General features: G+C 37.6%; 1 long non-coding RNA gene across 1 annotated transcript in view; it reads right to left on the reverse strand.

Moving 5' to 3' along the window:
* The window catches only part of LOC110361153 (uncharacterized), a 525,815-nt gene that overhangs the window by 20,581 nt on the left and 485,442 nt on the right, over positions 1-19,792 (reverse strand). The window contains exons 8-9 of the long non-coding RNA XR_010474693.1: positions 18,139-18,317; positions 554-12,591 (exon numbers count right to left, since the gene is read on the reverse strand). This is a non-coding gene — a long non-coding RNA (uncharacterized LOC110361153). The remainder of the gene's footprint in view (positions 1-553; positions 12,592-18,138; positions 18,318-19,792) is intronic.

Genomic DNA, 19,792 nt, shown 5'->3' on the forward strand with positions numbered 1-19,792 from the left:
TATTCAGAAAAGACTTAAAATTATTCATTAGAGCATTTTTAGATACAGTCATAGAGCTCGGCCTTGCTGAGCTGTGTTCAGCCTAAGGTTGAGTAGTATTAAGAAGACTCAAGCTGGCTTTGTACCAATTGAGTCTTTTATGAATTCAAGGCATTAGAAAAGGGCAATTTGGCTTCCTTACAACTAGTATTGTGTAAAAGCATGTTCGCAGCTGCCTAAATCACATCTGTGGGATGTAAGAAGCTGTATAAGCCAGAGACCAGTAGTGACACTTGGCTGCTTCCTACATATCATGCTGGGATTTCTGGGAGACTCTTATAGGTCATTGGTTTCCAAATGTTGAGCAAAGATGGCACCAAAGAGAGAGAGATGGAGGCAGTTTTCTTACCCATCAATTTCAACAAAATTTGATCTTATTACATAAAAATGTACATGCTTTAAATAACAACTCAATATAGTGTAATTTGTGACCCAGGCAAGCATGAATTGGAAAGTAATACACTTATGACTTCTCTCTGCTGCTTTTTATTAATATAAAAGTAAATAAACTAACCTCAAAGAGTCACAGAACAAAACTTCTGTGTAAGTTACTTGCATGGGTTCATCAGTGGAAAGTTCTACAATAATAAAAGTGAGGAAATATCAAAAACATTTACCACCTTCTTCAAAGAAATTGCCTGTTTCATTTCCATCTCAGTTTTTCATAGGAGCATCAAAAATTTTCTGTCTAAGCAGGATATAATGTAAGGCATCATTCACGAGAATGCCACATAAAGGATCACTGTCTTTTACAACATGGAGCTTACCAGTCATCCTGGTATGCATACTGAATCAAGGAAGCTCCTTTTTTTTTTTTTCTTTGGTGTTTCTGGTGGTTTTGTCAATCAAATGAGGAAAAAGCTTTATAATATTTGTGCAGATTCAATACAATAAAAATTATTATAATACCTTTGTTGTAATGGACACCAAGAACACTGTAAAATAAAGCAATTTAGTGTTATCTTTTTGCCAGTGATACACTGCCTGTGGGAGGACCAGGAGGAGGTAATCTGTGTTCTGGCACCACTTCAGCATAAAAAGAATTGAAATTGAAATTGGAAAATACTGCAGCCACTGTAACAATATGAAGTAGTAGGAAAAGACATGGTTTTGCAAATACTCACCTATTCAGGAGAGCATGAGTCACAAGTAATCAGCATAACATATCCCTAAAAAAGGGACTGTAAAAGAGTAAAGGTGACTGAGAGATTAAACTAGGATCAGGAGGGTCCCTCCTCCTGCCAAAACCCCTTCCTGCAAGAGAACCTCAAATTTCTTAATCCAAACCAGTTTAAAACTACTCCGATCACCTACCTGTTCCCTAGTGACCTTTTATGTAATTTAACAGGATGCAACATTAACAGTTTATTTTTCCCTAAGAATCAGCATAAATTGCTTTCATCCTATTACTTATCCTTAGACTACTTCAGATGATCCTGAACGTTTCCATGGTTGCTACCAGCAACCTAACTCCTGATAACAACACCCTCAGTGAAGCTTCCCATTGATATTCACTCCTTTTCAGCAACTGCAGTGCCATCACAGTGGACTATGTGTGTGCTTGAACTACCGCAGTAATAAGCCAGACACCAATAAGAAAAAAATGTTGCAAGAACTGGAAATATATATATAAAATAAAACCAACAAAAAACCCCCCAAAACACTCCACAACAACAGAAAAACAAAAAACGAACAAACAAAACAAAACAAAAAAACCAAACCACCAAAACCTTGAGAAAGAACATTATATTTGTCCCTGGGAGAAATTAAAAAAAATAAATAAAAAAAGACCAGAGATGTATTCTTCCAAGTTTTTATGGAGACAATAAACCAAGAACTGGGTAATATGTTCTGATCATCTGTTTTAGGCAGACTCAAAGTACTTGTCTGGTAAAATGATTACTTTATATAACAGTCTGTTCTTTTCATTTTGATTAATGGCTATGCTAGTTTCTAAGCAGCAACAGTTCCTACAGCTACATTGGAGAAAGCACATTTTTTGGAACTGCTGTTACCTGCTGGTGAGAAAATGACTGTCCTGCCAATGCATTTTACAGAATGTAATTAAATCTTATTCTAAAATAGAAAGTGCCTAGTGCAGCTTTTAAATAGGTAAGAATTTCCAAGCTCCTTGTTCTTGTTTTTCTAATTCAACTGCATTACATACCATGTGAATCTCCAGACAAAATAAATTGCTTTTGTTTGAAATTAGTTTACTATATAAACACATATTCTCTCTACATATCTTTGGAAGCACTTATACTTCCTCACAACTCCTTTTGGTAGCTCAGGCAGTTTTTACAGCCTGATTTTTTTTTCAGTCTCAGTGCAGTAAAAGTACACTGTGCACACATCTTTTAGTGTTTGATCTTTTTAAGTTATAGAGCTTGGTCACAGAACAAGGATACATGAAAATATAACTTCATTTCACAGACATATAATCCAAAATGGTAGTATTCAGATAACGAAACTGAATAGACTTTTGACTGTTGCAGAAGCTTGAATACTGTTGTGCTTGTTTCTCTCTAAAGAAAACACAGAAAACTGGCAGAGCTAATTTTGATGAGTTGCTTTTAAATGTGATGGACAAACACAAGACAAAACCCACCGCTTTCACTTCTTCAGCAGACTCATGTAGCTTGGCAAGTAAGAGGCAGAACAACATCTGCAACCAAGTACAAGCTGCTGATCCAACCTGTGCTTCAAAGAAATTGGATTAGGACAGAGGAACTTTAGGCAAAATGCTGGAGTTTCCACATTTTTTTAAAGAAAAATCTTCAAATCTTTGGAAAACAGTAAGGGCTAGGAAAAAAGAACAGCTAATTTCCAAGTCACTGTTCTTTGAATGCAAAAACTGGGAACCAAGTCTTTACAAAATTGTTTGAAATCTATAGCAGGAAAGAAGGTGTATTTGTTTTCCAGTTGCCAAAAGTTAAAGCTACATGTGCAAAAATCTCTTAAAAACCTGCATGGAATGAAAAAGGCTGAAGTGGCAGCCAGATTTTGAGAGAGCATCTGCCAGAGATTCGTGTTCAATTGTATGAAGTGGACATATGAATTTAGTTACATTATGTGAAAAGAGTTTGGCACACAGAAGTTGTACTTCTGTAAAAAGCCAAGGAATATAATGGAGGAGCCAGGAGAAAAAAGTCTTTAAAACTAAGGTAGAAAGTGAAAGGAAAGAAGATGAGAGAGTTGTGGGATCTTGTGTCCTGTAATAAAGTGAAAATACATTTCTCAGAGCATTCATGAATAGATCTAGAGCTTAGTGCCACCTTCCAAAAATAAATCAGAACAGTCTGTGTACAGGAAAGGTTAACAGTCAGTCTGCTATTATAAACTTATTCGGTTTTGTTTCTAAATCCTTTTATTGTAGTTGTTGGATTTGTTGTTTCTTGGTTTTGCCTATTTTTTTTTTTAGAAGAAACTTCTTACTGCATCAGGCCAGAGACAACTCTATTAGCACAAAGGACATTCCAGAAATTAGTAAAGCCCTCTACAGCAAACTCCAAAGGCTTTTCCAGTGAATGTAGAGTGGAGAGGACACAGCCTTCCTGCCAGAAAGCCAGCCAACACTGTAGATGACAGCTCCTTATACTCGTGCTTTCCAAAGTTTTCTGGGTCTGGAGGGATGTGAGAGGTCTCCTTCACTACTTTTGTGCAGATCTCTACTACGAGAGTTATTAGTTGCTGTATTAGTTGATTATTGTTCAGAATCGTGCAGGCCAGAAAACATCTTTCCTTGGAAATTTAAACTTGCTTAGGAGTTTCTACACTCATTCTAATTCCTTTCAAGAGACCCTGAATTGCTTGTTTTCAATCTGCATAATCTTCAGATGCTACAAGATGAGGTGATTTATGTAACCAATGCCTTTCTATCATGTGCTTCGTCTGATCAGAATGATAAAATCTTTGCTGACGCTTATTTCAATGAATGTTCATCCAAATTCTCCTTATAATTAAATTTTAATGTATTTCCTTATCAGTGGAGTTGAAAAACACAAAGGGCAAGGTAAATTTAATGTTATCTTGTTACACGTTTATTGCGCAACCTCTAGCTACTTCAATCATAACCGAAATCCCTGTCTCAAAGCCTGGACATTTCTACATAGTTATTTTTGTAATAGGTGCTAAATTCCTCCTATGATCCTCCAGCCACATCACCTGAGTCAGTGTTCTCAATAATTTTCTGCTTGCCTCTTTTCCTGGAATCATTGTCATAGAACACGTTAAAAATGGTAAAAATACCAGGATCCTAAAAGTGGCACTGTAAGACAAATCTGAGAAAAAACAGAGGTTTTACGGTCTCAGTCTGATTACTTCAGCTCAATGGAGGATCAAAAACATTCTTGTGTTTAATATGAAGTCTCAACCTTTGTCTGTATGTTATTTCTTCATGCAGCTGTGGGCTCAGGACTTCTATAAAAAGACTGAAACATGGAGATAGACAATCAAGCAAACAGCACTGGCAGTGCCCAGCATAAGTCTGAAGAGCTGTGACGCACCACAGGAAAACTACAGAGCAAGTTTGGGTGATGACTTTGACCAACTCTATCTTTGACCTTTACTCAGTCTTTGTAATTATTGTGATTTTCTTTCATTTTATTGTGGTTTTTCAAAATACATCTGCACTTTACAAATGCTCTGTTTGCTTCAGTAGAAAGAATCCAAACAAACAAGCAAAAAACCAAGCCAAAAGCACAACCCCAAAGCTTGAAACTACATATTAGAATTTAAAGTAGGAATAGCCAAATTGTGCATGCTCAGACATTTCTTATTCCCAGCCATGTGTTTGGAAGAGAGAAAGCAAACAAAGCTTCTGTGGTTCTTCATCCAAACCTGCCAACCTGACCAATGCCTGTCAGGGTCTCCACATACCCTCAGGCCATCATGCACCAGCCTCCACTGCTGGACAGGTCTGCAAATAAGCCCATGTCCCTGGGAAGCTGATGAAGGTGCTGTACAAACTGGATCTAGACACTCCACCTGCATTCTCCCAGGAAAGGGTCTAGTTCATGCTGAAGTGAAAGACAAACTGCTATTAAACAGGAGATCTAAGGCCATGAAATTTCAACCTGCAAACAAGCATCATAATATTTCTGTATTATCTATAAAAATAGAGATGAGATTTATAGTGCTTTTTTCAGAAGTAACACACAGATGGGGACTGAAAAGCCATTTCTTCTCCCTGTAGTGGAACACTACTTTGCGATCTGAAACTGGCATCTGCCAAAGAGATTATCATTCACATGTACAAATGAACTATACTGCAAGATTGAAAAATTAATTAAACCATTGTTTATTCAATTACATGCTGTGTCTCTGCTCTATCTATCTAAACAAGCTGAATAAACTTCTGAAAGCTCTCAGCCTGAAGAGCCTGAAACCTATTATCAGCTGTTGAATTAAACATTTAGAAGGCTACATTCTGTGAAAGGGTATTTCCAAGGACCTATGGTACTTCTGAAACAGCACGTTTAAAACATTCTGGCAAACTTACCTTGAAATTTTTAAGAGCTTAAATATACCTGCAAATGAGTTAACTTCCATTTAATGTTATTCCAGCAATTTTTATGTGGTAAAATATTTTTTTACATAAATGGAAGAGAGTCATCCAATAAATAAGAGATAGTGTGTCTGACAATGTAAGGTTTTCTTATCTGAAATCAGAGGCAATACCAAACAGTGTGAAATTCCTGTCTACCTCACTCAGAGCCCTGTGATTAGGTGTAGTTTCAGAGCAGACCACAGAAACTTCACACTGCTGGGCTGCCACCGCAGGCATGTTAATTGTGCAGAGACTACTTCTGTGTTAGTACTTCCATGACACTGACAGGGGCATAATGAATTTTACTTGTAAGGAAATACTACAACACATCAATGGTGCAAGTTAAAGGGAGACTCAGGCCCAGAACCAACAGCATTTATGATTAGAAAAAGTTACAATGACAGAGCAGATGTATTTGAGCACAGAAACCACCTGGCAAGTGTCACTTTACAGTCCAGCATGTGCAGAAATGCTTTCAAAAGTGATGAAGTTTACAGCACCACTGTAATCATATACTTTTACTACATGAGAAACTGGCAGCAACAGCAGCAGCAGGACAAAACCTCTTCCATTGGCCAACTACATCCTTTTGGAGGGAGGAAAAGAGCTCATGTATTCAGAGACAGAAACCAGAATATGATATACATGTGTCATAGGGACATCCAGGGGTTTAGCAGCTTCAACCATCAGCACAGAAGTGCTTCATATTTATTTTTGGCTCTTGGACAGAGATTTTATTAAAAAGATTAGCCAAAGAGAAATAGTGAGGAGAAATGTATCCCGCATAAATTTCCATCTTCCTGTAAGTGACACAGAGCATAAAGTCTATGGATCAGTTCTCACCTTAAAACATCAAAACAAGGAAACAAATATTGTCCCTGTTGAGTAACAAGACAAAGGTGGAAGAACTTAAAAAATAGACCACTATTCTTTCTGTGTAAGCACAGAGATTCAGTATGGAAAGTTTTACACTCATCCCATTGCATTTTTGTATATTTTCTTTATCTGTAAACAAACTCTCAGATTTATTTTCCATACTGCTCAAAAAAAAAGAACAGGAATTTTCCCCCTGACTGGATAAAGGCCTCAGAATCAAAAACCTGAATCTTGTGTGTCTCTTCGCAGTTTTCCTTCATTATTTATTACTTACGTGGTTTTGCCAGAAGGAGTAACATGGCATGGCTCTGTCCCAGAAACAGGCTGGAGACCAGCTTGGGAGTGTTCAAGAGGGTTGTTTATGCAAAATAACATTTTTCCACTGTAATGCACCCCATGATTTACCACTGGATGCAATAACCTTCACCCAGCAGTGAGAATGGAAAGGCATCATACAGCTGCTGCTGAAGTCTGAAAGTTTATGTGGTAGAAATAAAAGTTGCCTTTTGCAAAACCAATAACAACACAAAGGCAGGTCAGGATCCCCAGCCCAGAGTGATTCTCAGCATTTTTCTCCCGTGTCTTGTCACAAGAGAACAGTTTCTGCATATAGCAAAGTCAGCTTGCTTAGCCATGACTGTTTAAAGCAGCAGCTTCAGGCTGAGCCTGTGCCAGGGGATTTCCATGGCTGGCTGAGCAGGGAGGTCCCAGAGACATCATTGTTCTCTGGTCCTGCTGGGGGTAGTGTCCAGACTCTTGCATCATTAGGCCCAGGGCCCAAGTTGTATTCAGCACAGCTTATTTGTCATCAACAGAGTTATTCCTGATTTTTGAAAGCGAGTAGGTCTCTAGCAAAGTCATTGCCATCTTTAGCTTGTTTCACACCATAGTGGTGTGCTTTGCAATAAATGATTCTGGTGACTCTGGGAGAAAGGATGGATGTGACATCATAGTCTCAAGAGGGAAAGGGTCATGGGTTAAGCTCAGATGGACAGATATATTTATTCCAATGCTCTATTTAGATAACAACTCAACTTTCACAGCATCAAAATCCTTTAGTCATTCTTGAATGAAGACAGAGTGGGAAGAAAACTGACTTGGGCAATTAACTCTTAAAATTTCAATATTATTAAAGTTCAGAGTTGAAAATAAGTACAACCCAAATGAAAATCCTCTGGCTATAACTGTAAACAAGAATTCAAATGTGCCACTGCTCCGCAAACTTAGCAACCAGAGCCAACCCCCTGAGGCAGAAATGATGATCTGCACTTGCACTTGTTGGAGGTGCTGTAAATCTGGTCTGCCCAGGGGAGTATTGTACTGAGCTCAATAGACCAGATTAGCCCTTACTGTCTTCAAAGCAGATTTACTAGGGGACTAATGGGTTTTTAGCCATTCCATCTCACATTGTGACACTTCTCCACGTAGCATACATGGGTTTTCTGGACAGTGACGAACCAGTCAGAGATTTAACTGTTGTGCAGCAGATCTGGACTTCTACAAAAAGCTTTATTTTCCTGTGTCTCTACGGGTGTAACACAGAGATCAACCAACAGCACATCTAAAAGGTGTTCTTACATTATCAGTTTCTACCTATGAATCCAGATTTCAGTGGAGTTGGGCAGCACCTCTCCTGAGAAGCTGAACCTCTTCCAATATGCCATCCAATTTTCCCATTCGGTACACAGGGAAATAAAATGCAAAATAAGCATGGATTTCTATCTATGCAGGTTTGCAGCCTCAGGACTGTAATGACTGAAATTTCTATAGCTCATGTTAAGAAAGACATAGGCATACATGCAAGAGAGTCAAAGAGCCACTAGAGCAAGGTCTGTTTTGGAAGGGGGTAAATGCAGTCAGAGCAACTTTGCAGGCCACCAGCCCCAAAACAGAGACCCAGTGTATCCCAGCTCTCCGCTCTGCTACACAATCACCCTGGTAACATCAGCACTCTAGAGAGATGCACGAAAATTGCTTAAGAGAGTGGATTTTTTTTCAGTGTTTTATGTAGTTTAGAATCTTAACTACAAATTCATTGCAGCTCTGCAAGCTGAGATGAAAGGTGCAAAAAGCTTTAGTCCAAATATAGAAGTCTTGAAGGAAATGTCTCTCAGCAGCAAAGTACTCACTGGCAGAGGTGGTTCACCAAGGCTGCAGGGCTGCACTCCCAGGGGCAGGGCAGGCAGCTAGGCCAGAGTTGTCTGCGCAGCGTGCATGGGCAGTCTTGTGCCCCACAGCCCTGCAGCCTTTTGGGCCAGCCTTCCCCTGAATGGTTTGAAGGTTGTCACTCTCATCTTCTTTGCATACTCCATTATTTTTTGAAGAAATTCATTCCTGCTGCTTTCTACACTGCTGTGGAGCAATGCTGATCCAATTACGTTGTCTTCTTTTCCAAATGGGTAACATTTAGGACTCTTTCTGTGTCTTTAATAACCTTTACCACTACCAAAAAAGCACAAAGGAGGCTTTATGGTACAAGCTTTAACTCATGTTTTTAATATTTATTGCTACAGAATGACCTTTTCTTTAGCTTGAAGCTTTACTTTGCTTATTCCAACTATTCTCAAAGTATTGCACTAGAGCTGAAAATAAAAATGGATGGTGATAATATAAATTAAGATCTGGCAACCCTATTTTTAACAAGGCAAAAAGAGTTCATTTATTAGTCTTCTCTCTTGCAAAAAAAAACAAAACCAAAACAAAAAAAGCCCCACACAAACAAAAAACTCTGTTCTTTTTTTCCAAATCTGACTGCTCTAAAAGACAGGTCAGAAGGAAGAAAGCTGGCGATGGATATAGCTGTCTACCTACTCTCTTCAGTCTACTGCTCTAGGCATTCATTTAAATGTCAGGCTTGGCCCTATCTCTGCAATAGATACAAAACTGCTTTTGTTGAATTTATCAGATATCACATTGTATATTTATAAATGTGGTGGGTTTTTTTTTTCATAAGTACGGTTTAAAGAAACAGCAGAACTTTCCAAATGTGCATGTTCAGTGTTTTTGAAGTAAAAAAAATTCCATGTCTCTTCATTAATAGTTTTGCCTGAATGTATTAGTGGTCAGTCCAGTCCTCCTCTTTATAACTCCACTATATTCTTGGAAAGTTTATAGGATCAACTCTTTTTACATTTTGCCTTGTGATTTAACTTTCATATTATCTGTTATTTTCTTGGGTTTGCTTTTTTATTTTCACAAAGAATTCAGAAATAAATCCTTGCCCCTACATGAAAATTATTGAAAAGGCAACCAAAGTTGAACCCAATTAAATTTACTTCTGTTTGTGTGGTACAAAAAAAGCTATAGTTGAGAATTAATTTTTCTCTATTTGATGGCAACTGCAGCACATCCAGAGACTATACCTATCTAATAGCCAAACCTGCAAAAATAATGATTAGACATCAAAATACTTACCAAACAATGTATTTAAGCAACTTGTCCATTGTTTACAGAACAACATGAGAAAAGTGACAAAATAATTCACTACTGTCTTATCTTTATCTCTTTAAACTTTTCTTGAGCTATACCTTTGCCATGTGGAATGGGCTGTTGTGAGGTGCCTACTTCACATAAGCCCTTAAAAATGGAAGCTAGTTATGAGCATGTATTTTGGAGATGAATGTTAATGCCAATCGGGGCTTTCAGCATCAGTCCCTTTTTAGCACCTGATTACCCTGCGAGCAGCTTTCTGTACCACAGCACTTACTGTCTTTCCTGCAGGGACAGTGACTCAAAATGGCTCTGGTGATTCAGATACTTCTTTTGAGAGACTCTCTCCAGGTCTGATTGCAGCACAGGGACATAAAGCTACAAAATAATCCCTTTACTTAATCTAAGCTGCCGAGACTGACACAAGCCAAAGAGGAAGTTGTCTTAGAAAGTTATATGTTCACTGGCTGCCTATGAACTATGGCTACATTACTCTGCCTTTTCTGTTCAGTTCAGCTGTATTAGTCTGATGCAAAACAGGGCAGAAGAAGGCGGTGATCCGTCAGAGCATTTAAGCACTTCCTCAGTTTGCAATCTCTACACTGTTTCATTGGAGTTAATGCTACTCTTCTCTGTATTTGGACTTATGGCTATGCAGTTTGTCAGCCCTTACCTTGAGTTTAAAGACTTTTGACAGCTCCTCCAATGTTTGTGTAAACTAACAGAGAATTTTAACACACAGTCATAAAATGCAGCATGTTCTAGATGGTATTTCGGAATACAAAGACAGAGCAAAGAATATACATGGACCTTGACTTGGACAGAATGGCTGCATTCTTTCTTAAGGAAACACACAAGATCAGAGTCTGACATTTTTTCTCCTCCCAGTATCCGTCCTAACTAATTTTTACATTGCTTTTGTTTTGCAGTCTAATAAATCACAGTAATGCCTCTGCAGTGCTCTGAGACAAGTGCTGGTGTGTTAGTTATGAAGATGAGGGTGTGTAGGCAAGCACTCATTAGTGTTAACTAATGAATCCTCTGACAAAGTCACACAGAATCGAGAGGAGTATAAGTTACTGAAGCCTTGAGGCTTATTGCACTGATACAGTGGGCTTTCAGGGAAGGGGTTTTTGTTTGCTTTTGTTCTGATTGAGTGAAACTATTGGCTGCCTTCCTTGCTTTGTAAGGGGCAACAGTACCTGACTACACTTCTAAACTGAGCTATGGTTTATGGGAGACCCTACTTTTATGTGGAACAAAAGTCAGATTTTCCTGGGAGTGATCTGAAATGCAGTTTCACTGTGCTGTAGCAGTAATAAAACAACATGATCCTGCAGAGATATACAGGTGTACTTTTCTGAATATATGAGTGACTTCATAGCACCATTGAAAGCCCCTAAAAGCCAAATGAAATAGGTCTTTGTACTTGAAAAAAACAATCGGCCTCTTGAAGACCTCAGGGAAAGCACAGATGAGCTTTGGTTTCTGCAGAGGCTGGGAAACACAATAGGTTACAGGGAGTGAAAGTACTGTGGAAAGCTGCCATAAGGCACTCTTGTCTGGTGAAGACTGTTTCCCCTTTATTTCAATACTTTCCCCATAGCTATAAGAGACCTCTTCTCATTGTTTGTATAGGTAACATTTTTTTCTTGAGATACAGCAATCCTTTCTACCTTCCAACTTGAGAAATGGCCTCTACAAGGGGAAAATTGTGACTATTTATTTTTTGTGTTCTTCATTGTACGCTGTATTCCTTTCAGAAATCAGTGGGCTGGGGAAAAAGAGAGGAAGCAACATCATTTCTCAAAAGCTGCTGAGTAAATTCAGGGTAAGAATCTCCAAGGGCCTCGAGGGACAGGAGGGGCAAAGCTGGAAGCTGCACACTGTGTTGCAGCTTAAGTAGGCTGTGGAGACACAAAAGCTAATCCTAAAAGCAACAGACAGCTTGGAAAGACAGGCATAGAATATGCCACTAGTTTACAGGCCCATTTTATTTCCATTTCCTCTTACTTTGTTGTTTTGAGTTTTCCTGATTTTGAGTTTGAGATTTTAGTCTAAGCAGATCTCCTTCAAAGCTCTGCTTGAATTTGTCTCCCAGGACTATAAAGACCTGGCCAAACATGCAAGGTTACAAAGCCTTTCCAGTGAACACTGTCCTGGCAATGAAAGAAGAGGAAAGCTGAGCATGCCTCATAACACTAATAATTTCAAAAGGAGGAAAAGTGAGAGGCCTCATGGAGTAGGACACAAGAGAGCTGGATACAATTTCCAACTTTAACATGTGGCAATTTACTTAATCCATTTTACAGTCTATGCCTCTGTCTATATACTGTGGGTGTGTGCTCTACTTCCTTGGACTTTATTGTTACTAACACAAATAACATTGTGAATTTACTGATTTTTATTCCTCAGAAGCACTGAGAAGATGAGATTAAGTGTTTGAAACCTTTTTCAGAAATCCAGTCTCTCTTCCCCTCAAGATTCATTTCAAAGCCATGGAGTTAGCAGAAGTCATCTTGAAGGTGTGGTGAATTCTCCCTGCTTACCTTGTCCTCAACACAACTGGGGCAAAGAGCAAGTTGCCTGCCAAGTGCACAAGGACTGGTAAGGAGAGGATGCATCTTTGTCTTTCTCTTGTTAAGTCATAATAGTCTTGCTCTTTTTTCAGGAATAGGATAGCAATACCTGTTTTGACTCTGGGGGAGTAAGAACATTGGTGAACTCTGAGGGAAAAAATTCAAGCATTACAGAACACACATTATGCAAGAAACGAACTGCATTTGGAAAGCTGGCTGACCTAACATTAGCCTATGTATATATACAATGATTAGGATAAAACATTACCAGTATACATGGAATAATATACCAAGTAAATCACATACCAGCATAAATAAATGAGATTCCAACATTAATAAAGTACATAGAGAAACATACCTCCATCATTAACAAGCAAATGCTATGTTCAATCTGGATTTCATTGAGGATTCTTTTGCAAATTTAAGTTGGAAAACTAATCCTGACATCTCATCTTGACTGAATACAATTTTCTCCATGCTTTTCTTTGTATGACCAGGAAATTATATGTTCTCATTAAAAATCCTTCCTAACTGAGACAGCTTGGAGTAGAAAAGCAGGATAATTTTATATAAAATTGATTCTTGAAGAGCAGTTCTCATGAAAGCAGATCCTTCACTGTCCTATACTTTAAACCATTTGTAAATCATCAAAGTAAATAATGACACAACTGGGTTGACATACTGCTCTAAGGAACTACTACTATAAATGTTCATCACTGAGCAACGAGTCCATAGTGTAAAAAGTACAGAAAGACCATGCCCTCTATCCCCCTTATCACTGGTAGGGCAAAATGCACAATTTTTGTTAAAAGTATCAGTATATATTTCTTACAAAACCATGAAATGAAAATAAAATGTTTAAATCTCCTCTTTCTTTTAAGGGACAATTGCAATGAATATAACAGCTGGCTATCAAAGAGAAAAGCAATAAAATCTCCATGGAAACAAAATAATGTATAAAGTACTTCATTTTAGCCATCATCCTCTTGTTTTGTAAACCAACGGAACTGGAACATAATGTGGAAGTTGCAAAAGGGCCAAAGAAAAACTGAATACCAACTGTCCAGTAGTTACAGTTTGGGGAAAAAAAAAATGTTCCTGGTGAGGACACACCTCCCTGGGTTAGCAAAGAGCTCCACTTACTGGCAGATGCAGCCCATGGGTTATTGCTTCCCACTTCATTATTGAACCAAAAGTAAGTAGAGATAAATTCATTACCCTGTTGATCATCCCAGAATAGAAGAATTATATTGCCTAAAAGTACCTGGTGACAGCTCACATACTTTCCAGTATCCTGCATCCTGATTTGAAATGAAACTTCTTCCGTGAACAAGTACACGGGCAAAATGTAAAGTGGCACTTTGGAAAGTGCTGAAACAGAATGAAGAATGAAACAAAGCCCACTGGAGTCTTTCCGCTGCCATCAATAGTTCTTGGCTCAGCTCCAGTACAAAAGTATATGTGAGATTTTGACACTACCAGTACTTCTTGTGAACCTCAGATTATTATAGTCTGGTATAGTGACATTCTATGGTCAGAAAATTAATCCAGATTATGCACAATCTTCTTATGTTCTGGCATACGGTAGCGCACAATAAACGTAAATTACAGATTATTTTTTTCCTAGGCACCATAATGCTGCAAAGAAGATGTTGCTCTTTTTAAACTGTTTTGTAAATTGCCTTTATGAGTATTCTCCCACATCTTTATCTTGCATTATAAAATTATTTTTTCACCCTTACAGCAAGGTTGAATATGGCCAGTAATTTTACTCAACACTTCTTCAAAAGTACCTCATCAGTGTTCACTCATGTGGATGAAATCACATTTGATGGTGTGCAATAGGGTATTTTGCATGTAATGAATGATCAAAAACTATTTTCTTCTATGCCAGAAGGATAAAAGTATACCTTTCTCCACATTTGTGTCATTAAAAACTTAAAATTTATTTTCAAATACCTGAGAGGATCCTGTGGAATAACACAGTGATAAAGGACTATAACACTTTGCTAGGAAGGTGATAAGAATGATAAACTTTTGGGAGAAACAGAACAAGGGTCAGAAGTGAACCAATAGCATTTTAAAGGACATTAATAATAAACTATTTACATACCATCAACTAAAATCACACAAAGTGCATACATAGCTGGCAACAAAGTCAATTCAATGAATTTTATCAAGATCCCTATTGAAACATTCGGATTTTTTCAATTAGCTGTCTAAATCAATTTGGTGCTTTTTTGTGGTTTTTTGTTTGTTTATTTTTTCGTAAGGGTTTTCAATTAATCAATGAAGGACAAATTGTGACACATTGCTAGTATTTCGTACACTGTATTCACAGTCTGCTGTGTCATAGGGACTGCTGATAAACCAGTGTTCTCTCTATCCTTTAAGTTCATGAATACATCCCAATAAACAGATTGTCCTGAAAGAGCCAGTAGTGCTCTCAGGCCCAGGAAGCATTTAATGTGGAAAATTTGTCACAGTAAGTGTTTAACAGGCATGAACTTGATCATAACTTAGGTATTCTCTTAAATTTGGGCTTTGATGATTTTCCTCCCAAAGGCAATGTGAAGAGTTCAGAATGTTTGGCTTTCCCTTGCTGTGTTGAGAACTGTTCTTTGCAATCCAACTACTCACACTGTGGCTCCTTCTGTGCAGTTTTCCACAATCATGGTAGCCTGTCTTGTCTTTTACAGGTATCTAAGTTTTGTCTCTTCACACCTACTTAGGAGTAACGTCACTGTAATTGAGATCAGAATCGGACGCACACAGGCGTTTACTTAAAATGCATGCAGATGGGAAAGAAATAGTATCTCTTGTCTGGCCTGCTTAATTAGCTCCTTGGCAATACTACTACAAATGGAAGCCAGTCTTTCTGGTGCCTCGATTAGTGTCTGACATAAAACATTCACTTTCTAAAAAAATCTTCAAGGCACATGCATACAGGAATTAATTTAAGACTCTGAATTAATCCATACAGGAACTCCTGCTGTATTACTCATTCTAAGCATGAACTGGTCTAAGGGAGAGAATGTACAATAATTATGTAGCTTTCACCATCCAACAGAAGCATGCTGGCAAGATAATAAGCAACAACACAAGACAGATAAGCTTCCTTTATTTGTAGACAAAGAACTAGGAGACAAGTTCAATTCTTTTTCCCTATCAAATATTACACAAATGGCCTCTAGAGGGATCCAGGTTATTGCTTTTCTGCTGAAACCTCTTAAGCTTTTCTTTTTTTTTTTTTTGCTATTATTTTTTAACAAGTGGATTGTTCATCTAGAAATAATGATGCAAACATTTTACATTAATGGGTGGTAGAACTACAGAGTTCATGACCAGGAGGAAGCTTTTTGAAAATCCAGGAATTACAAAATCCGGAAGGCAAGGCTCACAGTCAGTAAAAGTCCAGTTTCAAACAAATCAGCTCTCAACTCATGTCAAATTGAATAAAACAGTGCCTAGACATTTTGCTGCCTACCTGAAACTCAGCTGAACTGGTGAATTTGCACAATTAGGTTAGGAATGTGGCAAGAATTAGTCTCATGTTTCTGGGGAATGAGTCAGTATTTCACATTTCAGCTCCTAGAACACCAATGAAAAAGTATATTGCTTCTAAATTATTGTCTCTGGCTTGGGCTTTATTTGCCTGAATCATTCCACCTAGTTTGAATTTTTACAGCTGTTTTTAGTAAAGTAGGCATATAGCCAGGAGTTCCAAGTTAAACAAAGAACAAGATTTTCATTCTATGGTGTCTATATTCTGTATATTCTATATTCTGGTTTGACCAAACAATGGATATGACAAATAGCTTCAAGCGAGCTTAAAAATCCAATCTAGTAAGGTTTTCACTGAATAACACTTCGCATGAAATCAAATGTAAGTAAAGTAGATGTAATGACTGTGGGGATGCAGAAATGCCCATGTACACAGGTGTGATAGAAAGTCCTAGACATTCTCCCACTCTGTTTGTAGTTACATCTTAAAGTTCATACTCTGCAAGAAGAGCATTTTCAGAAACCCTTGGTGCCCATAAAAATGTTATATGAAGATACCCAACTAATGCTGTATTCTTCTATTTGTCAGAAGTGTGATTTGGCTTGTGCAAACCAAAATAGAGAGTGAAAGGAATAACAAAAAGGTTACACCAAGGCCTCCTTGGTCCACACCCTATGATGGGAAAAGGAGGTCATAATTGGAGACTTAATGAAACTGGTCCCTGTAAGCAAACTCCATTGCAGATTGCAAAATAAAAATAAAAACACAATACAAAGCCCAGTCAAAATCTGATTTGGTCCATTGAATTTAATTTTTTTTTGAATTGTATTCCTTCTGTTGGAGTACTAATAGATGTCCTAATAGCACATCAAGGCAAAACCACAGTTCAGTGGCACAGGCATTTGGTAGGGTACGGGAGGTGTTTGTACATAACTGGACACAGCATGAGATCCACAAAGATATTTACTGTTTCTGACATATCTTGTTCCAGCTTCTAAAGTGCAAATAAAACTTCTCCTTGACAACAATTTTGTGAAGATAATTTGTTAATACCTGGACAGACTTAGCTAAGTGACTAGATCACAAACTCAGGTAGAAACACTCAACAAATTAAACCGGACTTTACGTGAGAAAGAAAGATATGATCCTTCACTAGCAAAACTAATGAGAGCTTTTGTCTCCAACTAGAATAGAATATCATGCAGTTAAAATCTCCTGCTGCTGATTTTTGGTTTTAAATTTCAGTTTGCAATAAAAAGGGAAAACATTTAATTAAAAATGCCAGTATAAGCCAGGCAAAGTTGCCTTATCCTTTATTGTGTGCTTTGTACAGTATTAGAAAAGCTTCAGAATTAAACATTTAAGATTCTTCCTGAGGGTAAAATAACAAAACAAACAACCATAAATTGGAGTCTAAACAAATATTTCTCATTCTACCAAGTGTGCTGCTAGCTGAATTTCTTGATTATACCTTCTATCATTTAATAATCTGGACTGCAGAATACCTCCTGAACCGACTAGTTTCAAAACTATTTTTATAACAGTCCAATGAATAATAATACAAAATGTTTTTCCATTATGGATTAAGTAAAAGGAGCCCTTCCTAAAACAGAAATGTTTCCTTTGTTGTCCAGTTTGTTACTCCCACAAAAAAATCTCTCCTTTAGTTTGTTAATATTATCTATAACAGCAGACATAAGTTGCTTTCCTTGAGTTGGAATTCACAGAAATAGTGAAAAGTTTGGGGTTTTGTGGGGTGTGTGTGTTGTTTTTTTTTTCCTCCTGGAACTTGACTCCACATATCTACTATTTAGCTGATGCTTTGTTTATGATTATACAGTCCTCTTGAAGGGTTTTGATAAGCAAATTCTACCTATTCCTGTTCCAGTGGATTTTCTCTCATGACTTCAGTAGAATAAGAATAGTCCTACATGATTTTTTTTTTTTACTATTGAAAATACTTAGTAAGGTAATCCAGTGAGACTCTTCTCACATGTCAGGGCTACTTGTTCAAAAACAAACAAACAAACAAAAAAAAAAAAAAGGAGAGAGAAGGGAAGGAATTCTCAAACATTAAAAGAAGTATTGAACATAACAGCATACTGTCCACAGAACACCGCCAAATATTTTGCACATGCTTTACCACTTTTAAAGTTGTTTACCTTACACTGGGACTTGGAAACTTCAGTCATGGTGTGTCTCTGCTGTGTTCAGTTCAGAGGTTCTGAAGATTACTCTAGCCAGTTATATTTTATCAGCTTCCGTGGACTGTATCTCAGGTCCCATGTATGGCCAAAGATGCTGGATTTCTGTCATTACAGACTGCCACAAATCAATCTGGCTGGAGGAAAAAGAGCATATAAGATCACTCCTGTTTAGGAAAAAAGCTCCAAATTTTAAAGGTAGAGACCATTATCACTGTGTATTCTCCAACCTGCAAAACATAATCATGAAAAGAAATGTAAAAGAAAGTTAATGAGCTGCTATTGAAATACAATTCAAATAACTGTGGCATTAAACCATTAATAGAAAAAACAGATCAAGGAATTAGTGATGGAACAGCAAAACCATCCCTCTCTTAACTCACAGCAGACCTTACACCATTTTTAGTATGCTCCCTTCTTTTTAATTTGGTGCAAAGCCCTAATAAATCTACAGTACTTCTTTCCATATCTACACATATTTCAAATTTGCCAAACAAGGAATTGGGTTAAAATTTGAAGAGCAGGGATTAAATTCTGACATGAGAAAAATGTGCAACATGAAGTGATGTAAAACTCCATTCTCTGTGCAATAAGTTGTTTTGCTCAAGGATAAACTAGCATTTCTCACGTTGAAATAGTACCTCCTGTATATGTATGTGATTTAATGTTTTCTTCTCTTTCATGATCCTGAGTGATTTCTGGCACAACTCCTTGGCTATTAATGTATTTAGAATTTAATTGCACTACAATTTCCATTTCACTTGCTGCCATTTCATTTTATTAGGCTTGTGAATCTCAGAAAAACAAGAAACAGCATCCAGTATACAAATTTCCCCTTTTTGCTAGATAGGAATAGAAAGATTTTTCTCCTGTGGAATTTTACTGGGATCCAGGCAAGCCCCAGGAAAACATCCTTATTAACTTAAGAGCTGCGATCAGAATGGCAGCCTCGGCACTTCCCAGTGAATTTCAGCCAAGAGCAGCTGTGATTGTGGAAGAAATGCATGAAAAGTGAATTTGGAGAATTTACCTGACTCTGTTATGTGGGTCAGATGTGAAAGACAATGTGACTCTTTATTTTTCCACTGCATAGAAGAAAAAATGCCTTTTCCTCCCCTAAAGCATAGAATACCTTTGAAAAGGTACAATAAATCTCCCTCTGCTACCTGGCTACCTATTTTCATAAAACTTGTAGTAATGACTTGCACAAATATCTGTGAGACTTCAGTTTAACTTACTCAATGTGTTCATAAGTAGGGGAATATGGACAAACACACATTGAGAGACAGACTGAGGGACAAAGAGCAAGACAGGAATCTCAGTAGCATCAACGGTGCTCAACAAGGGCTTGTCTGAGAACAAAAAACAGCTAAATTTCTTCACTCAAATTTCAAGACCCTGATTCAGATAAGCTATTTTCTACAGCTACTAAATGATTGCAAAAGTATTTTTACCGGCTTACCAGCAAGACATTTATATTTCCTGTAATCAAGATGGACTGTAAAAGAATAACAGACTTGCATCAAGTAACAGAAACTTTGAAGCAGTTTGTTTCTAATGATTAAGTCATAAAAAGTACATGGGAGCATATTAAGCTTTTAAGGATGTCAAA

The sequence above is a fragment of the Columba livia genome, chromosome 9, assembly GCF_036013475.1.
Source record: "Columba livia isolate bColLiv1 breed racing homer chromosome 9, bColLiv1.pat.W.v2, whole genome shotgun sequence".
Lineage (NCBI taxonomy): Eukaryota > Metazoa > Chordata > Aves > Columbiformes > Columbidae > Columba > Columba livia.